Here is a 21,581-nt window from a genome sequence, read left to right on the forward strand (position 1 = left end):
AGGCATAGCCCCCACCAGTTCAGGAGTCATTAACACAGTACAAAGATATGCTGCATGCTTTCCGTGCACCCAGGCCTAATGAGGGACTGGCGGCAAGAGGAGCAGGGCTGAGCCCCTAGGGTGTGAGCCGCAGAGAGCCAGTGCCCAGGAGGCTGAGAAGGCAAGGGGCTGCAGGGGCATCCCCACTGCTATTTAAAATGCAGATCCCGCAGCGGTACCTCTCCATGGGACAGAGCCGGTTCCTCACAGAAGCTTCTGTCCAACAGCTCTTCCTTCTGCAGCTGCTCTTTGTGCTCCAGCTCCATCCATGGCAGCTGAACCCCCTGTCCAGACTGCAGCCAACCCCTCATCCCTTGCCCTGCCTCCAGTCAGCCCCACACCCCTTGCCCTGCCCACAGCCAGCCTCACACCCCCTGCCCTGTCTCTAGCCAGCCCAACACCCTTGTATCCAGCCAGCCCCTCACCCCCTGCCCACAGCCAGCCCCGCACCCCCTTCCCTGCCTCAACCAGCCCCGCACCTCCTGCCCCGCCAGCAGCTAGCCCCTGCTGCACCCCCTGCCCCACCTGCAGCCAGCCCCACACCTTCTGCCCTGCCCACAGCCAGCCCCTCACTCCCTGCCCTGCATGCAGCCAGCCCCTGCTGCATTCCTTGCCCTGTCCATAGCCAGCCCCACACCACCTGTCTCCATCCAGCCCCTGCCCTTCCTGCAGCCAGCCCCACACCCCCTGCCCTGCACGCGGCCAGTCCCGCACCCCATGTCTCCAGCCAACCCCACACCCCATCTCCAACCAGCTTCGCATCCCCTGCCCTGCCCAGAGCCAGCCAGCCCCACAACCTGTCAGGTTATTCAATTATTTTCATTAAATATGTAGGCTAAATAATGAAATTAATAAATTTTCAAGCTGAATATGTATTAATTCTAATGAACAATGCCACATTATACAGTATTCATTTTTGAACGTTTATAATAAGCAATGCTCTGGGGGGAGGGGTGGGGGCAGAGGGCGCAAGGTGGAAGTTTTGCCTAGGGCACAAAATATCCTTGCACCGGCCCTGAGTGGGAGCCACGATCAGTCAGACCCACAACCGGGGCAGGTAAACAACCCAGCCTGGCCCACCAGGGGCTTTCCCTGAACAAGCAGCGGCCCCAGTTTGAGAAACACTGATTTAATCCTTATACCTTGTACCACCCTGTGAGTCTCCTCAACATGCCCTCATCACTTTCGCATCTACCTGTAACTGGGAAGGTCCCAATCCTACCATTTTCCAATGCATGCTCCCTTGGTCCCTTCCCCAAACATACCCAATGCAATGTACCTTCTCAGAACACAGCAGGAGAAAGGGAAGGGCTGCAGCTGCTTTCGCACACAGCTGTAGCTCCCATCCCATGTTACTGGTGTGCTCGGACATTCTTGCATGTTTTCAAAGTGTTTTCACCTGCAGCTTCTGGGTTGCCTATGGCTAGTTTTTGATTAGGTGAAACAACACAGACGGGGGTGTTATGCTTTTCCTGGAGAATTGCTCGTGCTGTGGGATATGAGAAAGGGTAAAAATACACTTCTGCAGCATTATGTTTTTATTTTAGAAAATCACGTTTTAAAAGCAATTTACAAGATTCTGGTCAGTTTCAGACCTGCTATTTTGAGCCCTGCCTACTGCAGGGAAACCAGCAAGGATCCTCTCAGTTTCACTTTGTGGGTGCTGTTGTCTGGAGAAAGCTCTGAGCAGAGGCAGAAACTGCAGTTACTCGTGGAGGAGAAGACTGTTTCCGCCTCCACAGAAGAGTGACTGGAGAAAGGAGGAGTGGAGTAATGAATCCATCTTTTCCTCCCTTTAAGACAGCCAGGAGTCTTTGAGAGAGGGTAGACTGGTACAGACTCAGGTCTGAAAGCACAAAAAGAGTTAGAGTATAGAGGCTGGATTCCCAAGTCTCCTGCCTCCCAAGTGAGTGCTCTAATCACCACCAGACAAAACACACATTCATCTACCCCTTGCTGCTGAGTTTAGCTCTCCAGCTAGCAGGTGATCTGGAAAATGTTCCAAGACCCCCTGTTGGACAGAAGAGGAATAGCTTACAGTTGATGTATATTCCGTTAAGTCTCTTCAGCCTCCATCCCATTGTCTGCATTTACCAAGGCAATTTCAGCGCTGCTCAACTACTCAATGTTATTGTTTAATGGATGTATTGGGTGGGTAAGTTGCAGTTAAAATTCTTCTAGGCAGAAAAATGAAACTATCCTAATGATAGATAAGAATGGATTACAATTAGTATGTGCAGCCCTTTGGCACTGGCAGCTGGAAACTTAGTAAATAATAAAATATTGTTTTCTAATCCTGTGCAATTGTTTTTGGAAAGAGACAGCCCATATTTTGCCAGAAACATGGGTTTGGTTTTTTTTCTTTTCCATTCTACACTTTTGCACACATGCACACACACACACGACTATATAGTACAGTAAATCTTTCCCAGCTACTTTGCAGAGCTCTGGGGAACTCTTTTGGTTGGCTACACAAGAAAATCTACTTAATTTCCAGTTGTAGGGCTGGGATTTATTTAGAAGAAATAAACTATTCTTAATCTATGGGAATTCTTAATTAAAACATTCAAATGTAGAGGCCCAGGAGGAAGATTCTTCATAGGTATTGTTCTCTTGTATTAATCACTCATTTTCTTTTCCATGGCTCAGCTGGAGGAGACTATTGTCCTTTTTGATCTGACTGAATCTAACCAGTACACTATATATAAAATGTTCCACTTTAAAAAAGCAATTGAGCGAGAGAGAATGAATTTGGCAGTGAGCACTTGCCTCGTTAAGGATTGAGTTTGACCCTCTGCTATCAGGGGTTGAATCCTCGCAGAAGTGACTCACATGCTGCAGCTGTTCTAAAAGGTAATGAGGTAATTATGGCAGACACTGATAGCGAGGTAGCACTGTTCCTGTAACTACGCCAATGAGGACACAGAGTGCTCCAAGCAGTGACATTGGGGAGGATTCCTCAGAGCTTTTGTCTATAACTACCTCCCAAAATATATATATTTAACCACTTCAACCTTCTCTTTACACCCTTATTAAATAAGGGCCCTGGTACTCCTTGCACAGGGCTAGGCCAAACTCCCATCAAATGGAAGTTTACCCCTTAGCCTGCAAGAAGCCAATAGAGCTACAAATTCTTCACTTGCTTTCAAGAGCACATTAAAAAAATTCCAGAACAAGTAGATGCTGAGGAAGTTGTATTTATTTTACCTTTATGGAGTTCTATACTGAAGTAGCTTTCTTGAAGCCAGAGAAGACGGGCCAGCACTTGAGTGTAAAGCAGGGGTCCTCAAACTGTGGAGTGCATCCCCTAACATTTGGGCAGGGGCACAGCTGGGGCCGGGGCCAGCCCTAACCAAGGGTGGGAAGAGAGCATCACGCACTCCGCTGCTGGTCCTGGCTGCCAACCCTGTGCCCAGGGCCCACTCCTGGCCCCGCTCACCTCCAGCTGTGGCCTCATCCCCCTTACCTCTGTCCAGACTGCAGCCACAGCCCTGCTCCCTTCTGGGTGTAGGGGGTCACAGACAGGGAGGGGGGCAGGCATGAGGTAAAAAGTTTGGGGACCACTGGTGTAAAGAATCTTATAAGCAGATGGGTAAGAGCAACAATTATCTGCTCAGAATATGCCATGAACCCCCAGTGTATTATTTGTAATCCACTGTGGAGGAGGCCCCAGAGACATCCAGCCCATTTGCTGATTGCCATGGGGATCAAACAACTGATTTTTATTATGTTAAGTAATATTAAGACTGCAGTGCCACTAGTTAGTTGCTCAAATGGAATAGACTCCCTTGATGAGGCACCCAAGTGTGATAAAATGACTACATTGCTAGGCTTAGACACCACAATGAGAGGCTGCCTACTGGGGGAGTTTAAAACTGTATTTCAAACTGTGATATAGTTACACCTGAATGCATGCTTGCACTGCAAAATATGAGCATAATTCCTTTGGTGAAATTTAATGGGCCAGCTCTTCAGCTGGTATAAATCAGCATGCCTCTGTTTAATTCAATGATGTACCACTGTTTTACACCAGCTGAGGATCTAGCCCAAAATCTTCAAAAAAGTTTAGCATTTCAGTCTTGTATAAGCCATAATAGATATTGGTATTGCATTTGATCTCTACATGTGTGTGCTGCTCACGGGATTGCATCAAGCAAGACTACTTACTGGCAGTTTAAGAGACAGACCTAATGAAGATTGGTATTTAGGGGAAAGCTTAACTAGAAACAAATACAGTAAAATGTGTATAGTATTTGTGCAATAATGTAACAGTACTGGTCAAGATCCAGTGAAAATACTCTTTGTTACCACGGAACTAGGGAAAGATTAGTTGCCTAGCAGAAATAGTCTTTAGCTGAATAGTCCAGCAAATTATACTGGAAACATTCTGGATCCTTAATCACCTAAAGTAGGGGGCTGTCCATTGAAGACAAATTTGAAGGCACCATTCACTACGTACAAAACCCGACAGTTTTATTCCTGCATCAGGAAGGCATTCTGCTGGCACGGGCTTTTGGCTTGCTAGAAGTAGAGTCCACAGAGTTTCTGCTGACTGCCAGAATTCATGAGATTAAATAAATACATCTGTGATGGAGTCAAGTCAGGTATCACATTAAGATGTCCAAATCACCTAGAGTTAATAGAAGTCACTTGACACAGCTTGAATAGAATAAAAAGGCATGGCTAAGAACAGGATGAACTGTTAATTTGGACCAACCATGACCAGTCTGACTGGAGGACAAAATTGTCATTCTGGACATGATTTGGAGGGATCTTAAACAACATAAAGCAGATTGGAATTATAATTTTGATCATGAAGGTCAGCTGTAAACTGGCCAGGTTAAAAAATACTGCATATTCTGATCTGGGGCCTGGGGGGTAAGGGGGGGGCCAGGGGAATGGGGAAAAGGAGTTCCTTCTTCCTACATTTCTCTGGCTCCCTGTCTTCTCCAGGCTTTTACCAGTGTTAAGGAACTATGTTTAAATATGGTTCCAGATAAAATTGACTCTTACCTCATCTGGCTAATCGATATGGAGAGGGGTCAACAAACTACAGTATATTCATAGACTTTAAGGTCAGAAGGGACCATTGTGATCATCTAGTCTGACCTCCTGTACAATGCAGGCCACAGAACCTCACCTACCTACTCCTGTAAAAGACCCCTCACCTCTAGGTAAGTTACTGAATTCCTCAACTCATGATTTAAAGACTTCAAGTTACAGAGAATTCACCATTTACACTAGTTTAAACCTGCAAATGACCCATGCTACAGGGGAAATAAAAATAACCTAGGGTCTCTGCTGATCTGACCTGAGGGGAAATTCCTTCCCAACCCCAAATATGGTGATCAGTTAGGCCCTGAGCATATGGGCAAGATGCACCAGGCAGATACTGGGAAAGAATTCTCTGTAGTAACTCAGAGCCCTTCCCATCTAATGTCCCATCTCCACACATTGGTGATTTTTGCTACTGGCAGTTGCGATGGGCCACACGCCACTGTATGCAGTCTCATCATACCATCTCCTCCACCAAACTTACCAAGCTCAGACTTGAAGCCAGTTAGGTTTTTTGTCCCCTTGGAAGGCTGTTCCAGGACTTCACTCCTCTGATGGTTAGAAACATTCGCCTAATTTAGAGCCTAAACTTGTTGATGGCCAGTTTATAGCCATTTGTTCTTGTGTTCACTTTGGTGCTTAACTTAAATACCATGGAGGGAGAAGAGTTATTTATCACTCTGATGTGTTTATAGACAGCAATCATATCTCCCCTCAGTCTTCATTTGGTTAGGCTAAACAAGCCAAACTCTTTGTCTCCTCTCATAAGGTAGGTTTTCCATTCCTCGGATCTATCCTAAAAGCCCTTCTCTGCACTTATTCCAGTTTTATTCATCTTTCTTAAACAAGGGAAATCAGAATTGCACACAGTATTTCAGAGGTCTCACCAGTGCCTTGTATAACAGTATTAACACTTTTGGCCCACACAGACTCTGTCTTATCCATTCTATCACTTCTAATTTCTTTACAGTTGTCATAAACAGATAGTTAAGAGTTAATGTCTCTTTTACCTGTAAAGGGTTAAGAAGCTCAGTAAACCTGGCTGACCCATGACCAGAGGACCAATGGGGGGACAAGATACTTTCAAATCTTGGTGGAGGGAAGTCTTTGTTTGTGCTTTTTGTTTTGTTCGTTGTTCACTCTTGGGGCTAAGAGGGACCAGACGTGCACTCCAGGTTTCTCCAATCTTTCTGAAACAGTCTCTCATGTTCAAAATAGTAAGTACTAGCTAGAAAAGGTGGATTAGTCTTATGTTTGTTTTCTTAACTTGTGAATGTGTATTTTGCTGGAAGGATTTTTACCTCTGTTTGCTGTAACTTGAATCTCAGGCTCGGGGGGGAAGTCCCTCTAGTCTATATGAGCTGAATATATAGCTGAATATATATATATATATATAGCTAAACATTTTCCATCCTGATTTTACAGAGATCATGTTTACTTTTACTTTCTTTACTTAAAAGCTTTCTTTTTTAAGAACCTGATTGATTTTTTTCCTTGTTTATGACCCAAGGGGATGGGGTCTGAATTCACCAGGGATTGGTGGGGGGGGGAAAGGAAGGAGGGGGAAGGTTAATTCCTCTCTGTTTTAAGATCCAAGGAGTTTGGATCAGTGTAGTCTCTCAGGGTAGCCCAGGGAGGGGAAAGTCTGGGAGGGAGAAAGGAGGGGGGATGGTTTATTTCTCCTGGTTTTAAGACCCAAGGGGTTTGGGTCTTGGGTTTCCCAGGGAAGGTTTTGGGGGAACAGAAAGTGTGCCAAACACTATATTTTGGCTGGTGGCAGTGCTATCAGATCTAAGCTAGGAATTAAGCTTAGAAGTGTCCATGCAGGTCCCCAATTTTGGACGCTAACGTTCAAACTGGGGGAAAAATACCTTGACAACAGTCTACCTCATCATTAATTATACAATGCCATTCAGCCACCTTTACCTTTATTTCAGTCTTTCCTGAACAGCACATAGCCTTCAATACCTGTACCAGTCATGACTACTATTCCACAATGTTTCTGTTATCCCTATAATATCTGGTTTCACTTCCTGCACCAGTAGTTCTAGTTCCTTCATTTTGTTACCCAGGCTCCTTGCATTGGTGTACAGACTTCTTAACTGTTCCTGCTTGGCTTGGCCTGCACTCTTCACCCAAGTAGGTGCAGTCATTCTACTCCCAGCATTGCCTATCTGTCTGGTATCAGCACTATCCTTCCTCTTAATGACCACTGCTCTTCCTTTCTCTATTGCTGTATTCTTTCTTAATTGATTTTCCTCCCTCTCAATGTTAAAATCAGGTATGGCGATTACATGAGATGAATTACATTACATTGGATTACATTACTGAAGATGGGCTTTTACTGGCAAATTTGAATCCTGATCCAAAAGTTCCTAAAGGTTTATGGATGGTTTGGATCTAGCGTTTTGGATCAGGCTCAAAGCAGTGTTTAGAAAAGGTGTTTTAGATTTGCAATAGTCAAGCACTTCTGGGTCATTTGCTTTCCCAATTAGTGTAACTGAAATATATATATTTGTCCAAACATATTAACACTAATTCCTCTGAAAGAGAACAGCAGCAACCATGGAACTAAACTCTTTCTGAAGTAAATGTGGCACTTCCTTTCCCCCTCAACAACTTCTTTCTCAGTTTCCTTCATACTCATAGCCAATAACATAACACAGACACAACTAATAAACTAATCAAGCTATTTCTCCTACATGATGGGAAGGAAGAGAGATTGCTATTATTATTTCTATTTTTAAATAATTGGGAGTTGCTGGGATGCTATAGTTATGTGGCCACATACAATATAATAGACACTGCATTAACATATGATGTTGTATTTAAAGATGCAAGTTTAAATATACAAATCAGGAGATGCAAGTGTTAAGGGACTTACAGTAAGATTATCCATAAGGCACATATTGTGCTTAGATGTAGGTATATGTGCTTCCACAATGAAGACATTAAATGTCTCACTAGTAGCAAATTATATACATACACTAGTACTGTTGATTAATTGCTGTTAACTCACAAAATTAACTCAAAAAAATTGTGATTTAAAAAAATTATTGCAATTCGTTGCAGTTTAATTGCACTGTTAAATAGAATACAAATTGAAATGTATTAAATATTAGATGCTTTTCAACATTTTCAAACATACTGATTTCAGTTACAACACAGAATACAAAGTGTACAGTGCTCACTTTATATTATTTTTATTACAAATATTTGCACTGTAAAAATGATAAAAGAAATAGTATTTTTGAATTCACCTAATACAAGAACACCTAGTGCAATCTCTTTAATCATGAAAGTGCAACTTACAAATGTAGATTTTTTTGTTACATAACTGCACTTAAAAACAAAACAATGTAAAGTTTAGAGCCTACAAGTCCACTCAGTCCTACTTCTTGTGCAGCCAGTCACTATGTCTATGAGAAACAAGTTTGCTTACATTTACAGGAGCTAATACTGCCCTCTTCTTATATATAATGTCACCTGAAAGTGAGAACAGACATTCACATGGCATTTTTTGTAGATGGCATTGCAAGATAGCTACAGTACATGAACCGAGATTTAAGAATCGAAGTGCATTCCAAAATCTGAGAGGGACAGGTTACATTTTCAGGAGATAATGCTGCCCGCTTTTTTGTTTACAGTGTCACCTGAAAGTGAGAACAGGCATTTGCATGGCAACCTTCTGCTGGTGGCATCTGATTCAGATAATGAAAATGAACATGCGTTGGTCTGTACTGCTTTGGATCATTATTGAGCAGAACCTATCATCAGCATGGATGCACGTCCTCTGGAATGGTGGTTGAAGCAAGAAGGGACATATGAATCTTTAGTGCATCTGGCACGTAAATATCTTGTGATGTGGGCTACAACAGTGCCATGCGAATGCCTGTTCTCACTTTCAGGTGACATTGTAAACAAGAAGCTGGCAGCATTATCTCCTGATAATGTAAACAAACTTGGTTGTCTGAGCAGTTGGCTGAATAAGAAGTAGGTCTGATTGGATTTGTGGGCTGTAAAGCTTTACACTGGTTTGTTTTTTAATGTAGTTATTTTTTGTACATAACTCTACATTTATAAGTTCAACTTTCATGACAAAGAGATTGCAGTATAGTACTTGTATTGGGAATTGAAAAATACTATTTCTTTTATTTTTACAGTGCAAATACTTGTAATCAAAAATAAATATGAAGTGAGCACTGTACACTTTGTATTCTGTGTTGTAATTGAAATCAATATATTTGAAAATGTGGAAAAGATCCAAAAATATTTATATAAATGGCATTTTATTATTAACAGTGCGATTAATCATGATTATTTTTAATTGCTTGACAGCCCTAATATACACATAATGTAGGGCAAGCCAAAGTAACATTAATAGCAGAACTATTTCTTTGATACTTCAGTGTTGTAAAGGTCTGATCCAACTGCCACTGAAGGCAACGGGAATTTTCCATAGACGTCAGTGGAAGTTGAATCTGGTTCTATCTTTACAACATTACCAGTGCATTAGCAGTTTTTTCCCCATTTAATTACTAATGGGAAAAAGGGAGAGGGGAGAAAAGTCCAGTTATAGCTATACAATGATATATGGGGCAGTTGAATCATGTTTTAAATGACTCCCTGTGTTTTAAACTCAGCTATTTACTTCGTAAATATACACAATACTAGCTAGGGTTCTATCAGAGAAATGCAAGGCTGGAAGGGACCTCAAGACATTATCTAGTCCAGCTCCCTCTGCCAGGTGTGCAGTGTTTTGTGCAATTCCATAGTGATGCCAACCATTATACGACTTAATCTCAATGACTTTTCTGACCGAAAAACAACAGCAGCAAATGTTTAGTTTTTATAAAAAAATGTTTTTGTAGTTTTTCCTTCCAGACGTACCTGAAGACTACTCAGATTGTAAGCAATTTAGGGCAAGGACTGTCTTTCTATTCTGTGTCTGGACAGCATCTAGCACAGTGGGGTCCTGGTCCATGATTAGTGATCTTAGGTGCTACTGCAATACAATTAACAGCATTGACTAGGAACCTGTCTGTTTTACTTGTTTGAAAAAGTCTTGGTAGCTTTTGAAACAGACAAGGTATTTCCACTGTATACATGTAACTCAAAAAGCATTAAAAGGAATTGGCATTTAAAGTCACTTTTTGATTAAGACCTAGGATAGGATGTTTCAGTTGAAAAGAAACAGCAGAGTAAGTTTGAGTGAGTTTTAAAAAGCCATTTCTAATGGAAGTTTGGAACACAGGCGAGTGTATGTGTAGCATTCAATCACTGCACACACTAATCTGAAAATGTAACATTCTTCCCCACGTGGAATTGGGCACAGAATCATTAGATAAATGGAGGAGGAAGGTGCAGGATCCTCAAACTATGAAAGATGCCTCACTACGAAATGAATCCTGAAATATCCAGGAAGTTCCGTTCTCTTGTAAAATGAAAACAGTTGACTCATCATTCAACCTTTCTTTTCACTGAGCAGGGAGCTTGTTTCCACAGTCTGAACACTCTCTCAGACAGGTGTGAGCCATCTCCCTACTTTGAAAGAGGAAACTGTAGTGAGCCGATTAACCTCATTAGTGCCAACAGAAACCTCCAAAGTGTCAAGCCATTCCAAGCAATTCTGCATGACTGCATTTTAAACTGAAGCAGCATTTGAGCCTAAAGTTAATCCAACAGAAGTATAGATTTTGGAGTCCAGACAATTATAGTTTTCTCCAGTTTAGAAAAAGGGTTGAGTCAGGCCCCAAAATGACAAGATTATTTTACAAGTCATGAGACTTAAAAAATAAATGCAGAGTTCTTTTTATTTGCCTTTTCAAACTCTAGAGCACAAATTGCTTCACATTTTCAGTTGCAGGTTGGACTTCATCTTCTTACCAGTGTCCTGGTCAGATGACTCCAGGCTTTGAGCTATGCAGTGACTCATCATTTTGGAAAAGAGCCCGTGACCCTCCCAGGGCATTTCAGAGAATTATTGCCTCAGTCTAAATTGGAGAAACTATCATTTTCTGAACTCCGGAAATCTCTGTACATGTGCTGGATTAACATAATATGGCAAGGCCTCACAAGCCACAATCCCTAGAATAGGGATTCCCATTTAGAATGTAGCTCTATGGACCAGAGGCGCCTGATACAAATGTGAGCTCTATAAGCCAATGTTAAATGTATTACCAATTTGGTCACAAACTTAAGAACAACCTTACTGGGTCAGACCCAAGGTCCATCCAATCCAGTATCCTGTCTTCCGACAGTGGCCAATGCCAGGTGCCCCAGAGGGAATCAACAGAACAGGTAATCATCAAGTGATCCATCCCCTGGTGCCCATTCCCAGCTTCTGGCAAACAGAGGCTAGGGACACCATCCCTGCCCATCTTGGACCTACCCTCCATCCCTGCCATTGATGGACCTACCCTCCATGAATTTATCTAGTTCTTTTTTGAACCCTGTTATAGTCTTGGCCTTCACAACATCCTCTGGCAAGGAGTTCCACAGGTTGACTGTGCATTGTGTGAAGAGTACTTCCTTTTCTTTGTTTTAAACTTTCTGCCTGTTAATCACCCAGGCAAAGAATCTTGGTGGTTTTAATTACTGACCATGGACACCAATTCTTATATAAAGATGGCTAGGAATTGTAAACATGCCAGTCTGAGCCTTTTGTCCAAAATACCCAGAGAAGAAGATGGCCAAGAGCTATGCAGACTGTAAAAAGTCCCTCAGAAAGCCAATCATGACAATAAAGATCCTATCTCTATTGATGAACAAAGTTACTACTTCATCCTCCTTAAAACTCACCTCTAACTTGCTGCCCACAGAACACTCAGCAATGAGTAGCAGCTGCTGTGCTGTAACTGCTGCTTACCACATTGGTCGTTAGAGGCCATGTCTACACTACAGATCTTTCAGCGGCACAGCTGTGCCACTGCAGCTGCACCACGGTAAGGTCTCCCATGTAGCCGCTCTATGCCGTCGGGAGAGAGCTCTTACTCTGGCATCATTAAACCACTCCCAGTGAGCACTGTACATACAGGCACTTTTGTTGGTAAAACTTATGTCAGTCAGAGGTGTTTTTTTCCACACCCTTAACTGACAAAAGTTTTGCTGACAAAAGTGCTAGAGTAGAAAAAGCCAGAGTCTCATTGTTACCTTGTGCTCTCCAAACCTCACTCCCGATCTTTTTGTTGAAACTACTTGGTGTCTTCCATCATATAGTTAGATGGTAAATTTTCCAGGACTGGGACTGCCTATTTTGTTATGTTTTTGTACTGTTCATTCAGAAGAAGGCTGGGGCCTCTACCAGTGAATGCCAGACAAACCACAATGACTGAATCTTAGAAGTAAAGTGTGACAATTTGTGAGTACGTCTGTCCAGTTTACCAATTGTGTGAGAGATTTTGGATCCTGTGTCAGGCTTCTCACATTTTGAATATGCAGTCTTTTGCCTTCTCTGTGGCCCGTTTGCCTTCGTGATGGGTTGAGATGCCAAAGGCTGATGGCAAAAGAATATCAATAAAGGTTAGTTGACTTTATTACCCAATTGTTGGAAAACTATTCCCTCTAGACAAGACTCATAGACTCATAGACTCTAGGACTGGAAGGGACCTCGAGAGGTCATCGAGTCCAGTCCCCTGCCCTCATGGCAGGACTAAATACTGTCTAGACCATCCCTAATAGACATTTATCTAACCTACTCTTAAATATCTCCAGAGATGGAGATTCCACAACTTCCCTAGGCAATCTATTCCAGTGTTTAACTACCCTGACAGTTAGGAACTTTTTCCTAATGTCCAATCTAAATCTCCCTTGCTGCAGTTTAAGCCCATTGCTTCTTGTTCTATCATTGGAGGCTAAGGTGAACAAGTTTTCTCCCTCCTCCTGATGACACCCTTTTAGATACCTGAAAACTGCTATCATGTCCCCTCTCAGTCTTCTCTTTTCCAAACTAAACAAACCCAATTCCTTCAGCCTTCTTTCATAGGTCATGTTCTCAAGACCTTTAATCATTCTTGTTGCTCTTCTCTGGACCCTCTCCAATTTCTCCACATCTTTCTTGAAAGGCGGTGCCCAGAACTGGACACAATACTCCAGTTGAGGCCTAACCAGCGCAGAGTAAAGTGGAAGAATGACTTCTCGTGTCTTGTTTACAACACACCTGTTAATGCATCCCAGAATCATGTTTGCTTTTTTTGCAACAGTATCACACTGTTGACTCATATTAAGCTTGTGGTCTACTATGACCCCTAGATCTCTTTCTGCCATACTCCTTCCTAGACAGTCTCTTCCCATTCTGTATGTGTGAAACTGATTGTTCCTTCCTAGGTGGAGCACTTTGCATTAATCTTTATTGAACTTCATCCTGTTTACCTCAGACAATTTCTCCAATTTGTCCAGATCATTTTGAATTTTGACCCTGTCCTCCAAAGCAGTTGCAATCCCTCCCAGTTTGGTATCGTCCGCAAACTTAATAAGCGTACTTTCTATGCCAACATCTAAATCGTTGATGAAGATATTGAACAGAACCGGTCCCAAAACAGACCCCTGCGGAACCCCACTTGTTATACCTTTCCAGCAGGATTGGGAGCCATTAACAACTACTCTCTGAGTACGGTTATCCAGCCAGTTATGCACCCACCTTATAGTAGCCCCATCTAAATTGTACTTTCCTAGTTTATCTATAAGAATATCATGCGAGACTGTATCAAATGCCTTACTAAAGTCTAGGTATATCACATCCACCGCTTCTCCCTTATCCACAAGGCTCGTTATCCTATCAAAGAACGCTATCAGATTAGTTTGACATGATTTGTTCTTTACAAATCCATGCTGGCTATTCCCTATCACCTTACCACCTTCCAAGTGTTTGCAGATGATTTCTTTGATTACCTGCTCCATTATCTTCCCTGGCACAGAAGTTAAACTAACTGGTCTGTAGTTTCCTGGGTTGTTTTTATTTCCCTTTTTATAGATGGGCACTATATTTGCCCCCTTCCAGTCTTCTGGAATCTCCCCCATCTCCCATGATTTCCCAAAGATAATAGCTAGAGGCTCAGATACCTCCTCTATTAACTCCTTGAGTATTCTAGGATGCATTTCATCAGGCCCTGGTGACTTGCAGGCATCTAACTTTTCTAAGTGATTTTTTACTTGCTCTTTCCTTATTTTCTCTTCTAAACCTACCCTTTTCCCGTAAGCATTCACTATACTAGACATTCCTTCAGACTTCTCAGTGAAGACCGAAACAAAGAAGTCATTAAGCATCTCTGCCATTTCCAAGTCTCCTGTTACTGTTTCCTCCTCCTCATTGAGCAGTGGGCCTACCCTGTCCTTAGTCTTCCTCTTGCTTCTAATGTATTGATAAAAAGTATTCTTGTTTCCCTTTATTCCCATAGCTAGTTTGAGTTCATTTTGTGCCTTTGCTTTTCTAATCTTGCCTCTGCATTCCTGTGTTATTTGCCTATATTCATCCTTTGTGATCTGACCTAGTTTCCATTTTTTATATGACGCCTTTTTATTTTGTAGGTCACACAAGATCTCAAGGGTAAGCCAAGGTGGTCTTTTGCCACATTTTCTATCTTTCCTAACCATCGGAATAACTTGCTTTTGGGCCCTTAATAGCGTCCCTTTGAAAAACTGCCAACTTTCCTCAGTTGTTTTTCCCCTCAGTCTTAATTCCCATGGGACCTTGCCTATCAGCTCTCTGAGCTTACCAAAATCCGCCTTCCTGAAATCCATTGTCTCTATTCTGCTGTACTCCCTTCTACCCTTCCTTAGAATTGCAAATTCTATGATTTCATGATCACTTTCACCCAAGCTTCCTTCTACTTTCAAATTCTCAACAAGTTCCTCCCTATTTGTTAAAATCAAGTCTAGAACAGCTTCCCCCTAGTAGCTTTTTCAACTTTCTGAAATAAAAAGTTGTCTGCAATGCAGTCCAGGAACTTATTGGATAGTCTGTGCCCCACGGTGTTATTTTCCCAACATATATCTGGATAGTTGAAGTCCGCCATCACCACCAAATCTTGGGCTTTGGATGATTTTGTTAGTTGTTTGAAAAAAGCCTCATCCACCTCTTCCGCCTGATTAGGTGGCCTGTAGTAGACTCCCAGCACGACATCACCTGTGTTTTTTACCCCTTTTAGCCTAACCCAGAGACTCTCCACCCTTCTGTCTCCTATGTCCATCTCCACCTCAGTCCAAGTGTGTACATTTTTAATATATAAGGCAACACCTCCTCCCTTTTTCCCCTGTCTATCCTTCCTGAGCAAACTATACCCATCCACACCAATATTCCAGTCTTGTGTATTATCCCACCAAGTTTCAGTAATGCCAATAATGTCATAGTTGTATTTATTTATTAGCACTTCCAGTTCTTCCTGCTTATTACCCATACTTCTTGCATTTGTATAAAGGCATCTAAGATACTGGTTTGATCTTGCCTCCCAGCTTTGCCCTGACCCTCCTTCCTCTCTGCCATTATAGCCCATGCTCCCTCCTGTTTCCAGACTGTCCCTGCCCAGAAGAACTGGTTTAGCATGAGGGAAGTCACCTTGCCATCAAGTCACATGGCAGAGATTTGTGCGCATGTGGGGAAGCTGACAAGGGTATCACGGGACACAGAGGGCTGAAGGTTTTAAAGAGGGTCGTCCTGATGAGTGGTCAAGAGGGGGCGTTTGCTAGAATCTGTGACGTACAACAATGGAAGGATTGGTGTTTCCAGAAGACTCTAAAGGTATGTTTACACTAGGACCCTGAGAGAGTGGAGGGTCCCAGAGTTCAGGCTCCAGGCAGAGCCTGAATGTTGATACTGCAATTAAACGGCCCCTCTGCACGAGCCCAAGTCAGCAGGCATGGGCCAGCGGTAGAAGGTTTTTAATTGCAGCATAGACATTCCCTAAAGGGCTGAGCTGACTTCCCATAAGACCATAGGAAGCACCAGACATACAAAATACAAATGGAAGGAAGCCAAAAAGATACAAAAATGAAAATCCATCATTCAGCTGACAACCAGTCCACCAGAGAACAGACAACAACAGTTGGAAACCAGCAAGTGTTCACTATCTCCTCCCCTAGAATAGCTGTGATCATATTTTTTGTGAAAATGGACAGATCAACGTACTGAAGAAGTCACTGAGATTAATTTGCACAACACCCTGATTCCTAATTAGGGCCTCTAGGCAATACTAGAATATAAACTGTAATGATAGTTATACAGGGGACAGCAATGGAGCAGAAGGATCATTTTGCTACTCTGATCAATGTGCATGAGACAGTGCACAAGTGGTTAAAATTAAAGCAACTCTGGGGCAGGAATAGTTACTGAAATAGGAGAATGAAACTGCAGTGCTGACATAGCAGTAAAGTTGGCAAGGGAGACATTAGACGCACGCATGGTCAGTGGTCCCTTACAGTGATCAAATTGAAATGAAACACTCAGGCAGAGTAATTGAAATAAAGGAACATACCTAACACTGCAATAGCGATTTTTTTAATTAGTTTTAAAGGTTGCTGAGATAATAGTATTGCTTTTCACTGTTATGCAGGAGACCTAGGTGTGATTCCCAGTCTTCTGCTATTGCTGCATCTGCCGGGAAGGGCACTGCATCCCTGGCTAGCAATGACACTGCTGAGCAAAGGAGCAGAACTGATAGACTCCAATGGTAGGTCTGTCATAGCAGCAATGTGGATTTCTAAAGGGGAAGGAAGTTCAGGGCTCTGACAATGATCCAGAGGGTCCCTGAAAGTAAAATGTAATTCAAAAATTCAAATGGGGCCATGCAGAAAGGATGATTGGTTTCAGCTGCTTCATGCCACCAGTGGACACAGTTTTGCAATGCTAAAATTTAGAACAGGGACAAAACAATTTCCAGACTAGACACTGGGGCTCTGGCAATGGAGAAATAGCCCCCTGGCCCTGGCTGGAATGGCAGCTTCCTCTGAGAACTCTGGACACTGGGACTACTTACTTAGGCAACATGCTGTTGCTACTGTCAGTGGCAGATTAGCCACTGGGCCAATGGGGCTCATGCCAACTGGGGGGATCCTGGAACAATGGGCATCCCCATGCCCCAACCTCTTTTGCCCACCCAGCACTTCATCTAGGGAGTGGGAAAAGCTCCCGCACCCCAACCCTGCTCCCTGGAAGGAGCACTGGGGAGGGCAGGACAGGGGAAGCCCCCGTGCCTCTTCCCCATTTCCCTGGCAGGAGTGCTGGGGGTGAGGTTGGGGGGAGGACTGCAGGCAGAAGAGGTGGGGAAAGGTCCCCACTTGCTCTGGCCCTGGGCCCCACAAACCCTTAGTCCGCCTCTGGTTACTGTGACCCTGTCCCTCACACCCATTCGTTTAGCCATCCATTGTGTCTGGTCATAATCATCAACTGAGGGCTTTCTAGGGCTAAGGCTGGCTTGGATTTAATCATGCCTAGCACACGACTCTTGATTTCTAATTAGGGCCTCTCAGCACTACTAGAATATAAACTATAATAATAATAATAAAGCAGATATACAAAGAAATAGGAAGATAGATTAAACTTGTTACTTTCCAGGCCTTTTTGTTTGGCATTTCCTAAGATGATACTAGCATGCTATAGCTGCAATCTTTAGTATGGAGTTACTAGGCAAACCACAAAGAGTGGTATTATCTTTGGAACTTGACTTTGTGTACGTCCACCCTGCAAGAAAAGACCTGCAGCACATCTGCAGCTGGCCCATGTCAGCTGACTTGGGCTCACAGGGCTTGGGCTCCAGGGCTATATAATTGCTGTGTAGTTATTTGGGCTCATATCAGAGACCAGGCTCTGGGCCCCTCCCAGGTCTGAAAGCCCAGGCACCAGCCCCTGAGACCTGGCAAGCGAGGTGGGTCCCAGAGCCCAGGCTCCAGGCCAAGTAGGGTGACCAGATAGAAAGTGTGAAAAATCAGGACGAGGGTGGGGAGTAATAGGTGCCTATATAAGAAAAACTCCCAAATATCAGGACTGTCCCTACCAAATTGGGACATCTCGTCACCCTAAGGCCAAGCCTGAACATCTACACTGCAGTTTTACAGACCCACAGCCCTAGCCCCACAAGCTTGAGTCAGCTGACCCAGGCCACCCACAGGTCTTTTACTGCAGTGTAGATGTACCCTTTGTGACCCTGCAAGCAAAGGGGATCACAATGAGCCAGAAATGGCATGAGACTGGTCACTAAACCTACACAAAACGAAATCTGCACAATTCTTCCAAACTTGTCACCCTTTATTGGCTCAGTTACAGTATTGTAGGTGTCCTATCGTGTCATTTTAAGGCTTTGAGGAAACAGACCCTATTGCACTCTCAAGCATTACAAGCATTTTTGGTCTGGTCAGCATTGCCTCTTGCGCATAATTATGAGGGTTTTCTTTTTTTTATAAAGAAGAGCTAATATAGCTAAACAAACTTTTTAAAGGGTTAAAAACAATTAGCAATCCTGTAACTGAAATCCTTCCTCTAACTCATTTTCTCCCTTGCTGTTTGGGAGAGGAAGAAAATTACTTGTCTTTTCCAGCCCTTGGTGGGAAAGTTTTTATGCTGATATCATGAAGCCCTGACAGTGGGGCTTGAAAGGCATCATTAATGTAATGCTGGATTTAAATGAGTGCAAACACAGACCACCCTCAACACCCGCATCTTGGTTGTGATACTGGTCAGAGATACATCAGTGTGTCTGCCTGCTTAACTTGGAACACTCAATGCTTCACACACAATCTGGGACATTTATCAAGGTAATGTTGATGCGCGATCTGTCAATCTCAGATTAGAATCCAGCCATTTCTTTTTAATATAGTCTGTTTTGCTGAGACTTTGTGCTCATTACGTACTCTAACAAATGGGTGGCTGCTTATGCTTCTATAACTTCATATCACTGGAAAATAGAAAACTTGCCTCACATCAACCCACTCAATAGTAAAAACTGTGCTTTGACAATGAATGTACATATCTGTAGTGCCTTGCCTCCAAAAGGATCCCAAGCTATTGCACAAATATTATGAGAATCACTTTGCCTTCAGGTGAAAGTCAGAAATTTTAATACTCACTACACCTAGGGGGAGGGCAAAGGGGACTTTTAAATGGGGGGGCCACACCAAGGCTGTTCTGGCTGAGATGGAGCAGCACTGGAGTGGTCCCAACTGCTGTGCAGGGAAGAAAGAGTGCCCTTAAAGGGGCAGGCATCCCAGAGAAAGCTGTCATGGCAAGAGTGTGGAATGGTCAGGCTGAAGCCATTGCTGAAAGTCCTGGCTGGGTAAATAAATTAAACAGCTCCATGCTTGTAAAACAAACTGATTCTTAACTAAGAGAACTATTTACAGCGATGCTGCAACTACAGTAGCATTTTAGCCATGTGCATACAGACTTCTTGATGCCTCCTCCCAGGGCCGGTTTTAGGCCAATTCAGCTGATTCCCCGGAATCGGGCCCCGTGCCTAAGAGGGCCCTGCACCTTAAGCGCCTTTTAAATTTTTTTTTACTTACCCTGGCTGCGGTCTGCTCCAGGGTCTTCCATGGCCCCGCTCCTCTGACCAAAGCGCCAGCGGGAGCGCAGCTGCCCCACAGCCCGGCTCTCCCAGCTGGAGTCCCAGCCGGAGCTCGGCAAGCTGCCCCGCAACCCCACTGGAGCCCCGGCCGGAGCCGGGCAAGCCACCCCGCAGGCCCGCTCTCCCGGCTGGAGCCCCGGCCGGAGCGCAAGCCCTACCCTGCAGCCCTACTCTCCTGGCTGGAACTCTGGGCCCTTTAAATAGCCCCCAAAGCCCTGGGATAGCGCGGGGCTCCGCGGGCTATTTAAAGGGCCGGGGCTCCAGCTGCCTCTGCCACCCCCTCTTTTAAATAGCTACCGGAGCCCCCCCCCACCCCCATGTATTCTCCAGGGCTCCCACGGCTATTTAAAAAGTCCGGGGGGGGGGGGAGAAGCAGGGGAGCCTCAGGCCCTTTAAATAACCCCCAGAGCCCTGGGATAGCAGGAGCCTTGGGGGCTATTTAAAGGGCAGGGGCTCCAGCTGCCTCTGCTGCACCCCCTGCCCTGCCTGCACCAGCTCTGCCTCCCCGGCCTGCAGCCAGCTCTGCACCCCATGCCCACAGCCAGCCCCTGCCAAACCCCCTGCCCTGTCTCCAGCCAACCCCTGCCACACACCTCTGTGGCCCTGCTCAAAGCCAGCCAGCCTCACACACAGCCCTGCCCGCACCAGCCCTGCACACTCTGCCCGCACTGCCCACACCCAGCCCCGCACCCCCGCCCTGTCTCCAGCCAAACCCTGCTGCACCCTCCTGCCTGAAGCCAGCCAGTTCCACATTCCTCTGTCTCCAGCCCTGCAAACTCCTGCTGCATCCCTCAGCAGCCCTGCCTGAAGCCAGCCCACCCCACATACCCCTGTCTCCAGCCAGCCCTGCACCCCTTGCCCTGCCTGCAGCTAGACCCTACCTCCAGTCAGCCCCTGCCCTGCCTCCAACCAGCCTCATGTCCACTGCTGCCCTGCAGTTTTTTTTTCTTCTTTTTTTTTTCCAGGGGAGAGCGCGAACGCAGTCCCCCACTACCACAAATTGTGCAGTCGAGTTTCCTGCATTTGGGAAAATCACAGGGGTCAGCACACCCGCAGTGCAATGGATGAGTCTCACCCTGGGAAAACCACCTTCGTAATCATGGTATCTCCTCTGCCAGGTAAGTAGCAACCCTGCACACCTGCTTCAATGAGGGGGGCAGGGAGCAGCTGGGACCCACACATGTGCACACCCGCAGGGAGTGGCAGGGACCCACACATGTGAAATGGCGGTCATTAATAAGCAATCAACAGCATATATGATGCAATGTACATAATATATAATTGTATTATTTATATAGTTATGGAAAGTAAATAATACATGGAAGAAATAAAAGGCTTTTTTTTCTCACCACTTTTTTTTTTTTTTTTTTTAATAGTCATCCCTGCCACGGCCCCGCCAAAAATGTTCGAATTGGGCCCCACACTTCCTAAAGCCAGCCCTGCCACCTCCAAACTCTTCCCTCCTGCAATGTGTGCTGCTCCCTCCAAGTTCCATGCAGTTTACTAGGCCACCATTGCTTAGGCAAGGGTGGTGTCCTTCTTTTTCTGTTTAAAACATTAGGTCTTACACTTTATACACCATTTAGAGGAAAGGGGGCAGTTAACACTTCTCCAGCTGCTAACGGGTTGTGCCAGCCCCTCCTCTGCTGTAAATCACCATAGATTTATCTGAGCCATTGCTTTAGGCTCTCTACAGTTATTTTTTTTAAACATTAAAACATACAAAGAATTTTCTTTCACAGTGCAAACCTTCACTCAACCACGTACTCCAATTACATGAATGTATGCACATAGAGGGCATGATGGATATTTCTGTTTCTGCAGTGCCATTATTTTCTTCAATTAGCAAGATAGGGTTTTTTCCCTTGGACCAAACAACCCCCCGCCCCATATTTTGTTTTAAAAAAATCAAATAGCTGTGAGTTCACTTTGGCC

At 44.3% G+C, this 21,581-nt stretch overlaps 1 non-coding gene across 1 annotated transcript; it reads right to left on the reverse strand.

Annotated features, from left to right (window-relative positions):
* Positions 1 to 20,608: 20,608 nt before the first annotated feature.
* On the reverse strand, positions 20,609 to 20,772 carry LOC115644639. The gene has a single exon (XR_003998573.1). It is a non-coding gene; the product is annotated as a U1 spliceosomal RNA (small nuclear RNA).
* Between the last annotated feature and the right edge of the window lie 809 nt (positions 20,773 to 21,581).

This window comes from Gopherus evgoodei, chromosome 1 (genome assembly GCF_007399415.2).
Source record: "Gopherus evgoodei ecotype Sinaloan lineage chromosome 1, rGopEvg1_v1.p, whole genome shotgun sequence".
Lineage (NCBI taxonomy): Eukaryota > Metazoa > Chordata > Testudines > Testudinidae > Gopherus > Gopherus evgoodei.